The sequence below is a fragment of the Fopius arisanus genome, unplaced genomic scaffold (assembly GCF_000806365.1).
Source record: "Fopius arisanus strain USDA-PBARC FA_bdor unplaced genomic scaffold, ASM80636v1 scaffold00284, whole genome shotgun sequence".
NCBI lineage: Eukaryota > Metazoa > Arthropoda > Insecta > Hymenoptera > Braconidae > Fopius > Fopius arisanus.
In genome coordinates this window covers 63830-65120 of record NW_011888023.1, presented here as the reverse complement: position 1 = coordinate 65120, position 1291 = coordinate 63830, and positions in this window count along the sequence as shown.

Below are 1291 nucleotides of genomic sequence, written 5' to 3'. Positions count from 1 at the left end.
ATTATTTTTTATCGGTGTGATTCCCAAGCTCCCATCATTTTCGACATATCCTCATTTACATTGGGTTGCGGAGGCAAAAAAAAGGGGGGAGATATATGCTTTCTTTTTTCATAATTCATTTTAAGTGTATGAAATGCAATGTTTGTTGAAAAAAGTAGGGACTTGCTTTTGTTTTCATGGTATAGCGATTCTTGCTAATAATTCAGTAATATACTTCTGATTGATCATTCTGCACATAATTTTCATCTATCAAATATAATTCATTATTCATTTCATTTTATTAGTTTAAATGATACGTTTTATCTAATTAAGACATCGAAATACTCGAAGTAATGGCCACAATGTCTTGTGCCAAATAGGCTCAATGAACCTTTTGTTTTCAAGATGCTGTCACACATTCCTGCAACGCTAAATTTTTAATTACTTATAATGGGCTTGAATACGTTATTTCTTATAGGTCTGGAATGAATAAAGATAAAAAAATTAAGCTATCTTTTATTTCTCGAAACTTTAATAGAATTGTATAGGAAAAAGGGGGGAAGTTATCCGGCGCCGGGGAAATTATCGGATCAAAACGTGTCATGTAACCACGAATACTGTATATACTGATTGGTCAAAATCAGAATTTAGGAAATTGTCATTGGTAATACAACGAAGCTTCAAAATTATGAGGAATTTTCCGATAGGTCCGTTTGTATGCAAAGAACCTTAAGCAAAATACCTGATTAATTTTGAAGCTCGTGGTATTCAGAGAACTATTTTTTCAATCCAAATTTCGGTCAATAGGATTGTACCATGAGACAGAATTGATCTATCGGTTTCGATGAGGAGTTCCTTCCAATGAAAAATCATTTATTCTTTATATAGCAACTACCAGAGAAAATTATCGCAAAATTATCAGCTATAATACCCCAAGACCTCCAAAATTATCGAATATTTCCCGAATGTTTTGTTGCATAACAACGAGAGGGAGGGAATGCGGTTCGAGGTTACGGGACACATTTCACCAATATGAAGTGAGGAATACCTGTCAAATTTGTCGAAAAAAATTGACAGGGTACAAGGAAATTATCAGTCTGAGAATTTCCCCGACGCCGGGGAAATTATCAGATTGAAACTTGTCGTGTAACCCTAAATACTGCATTTTGATTGGCCGAAAGCAGAATTGAGGAAATTGTAATTTATAATACCACGGGAGCTTCGAAATTATCGGATATTTCCTCCTAGGTTCGTTGCAAACAAATGAACGTGTCAAGTTTTCCAGGTTAAAAAATTACGAGCGCGAGACGCG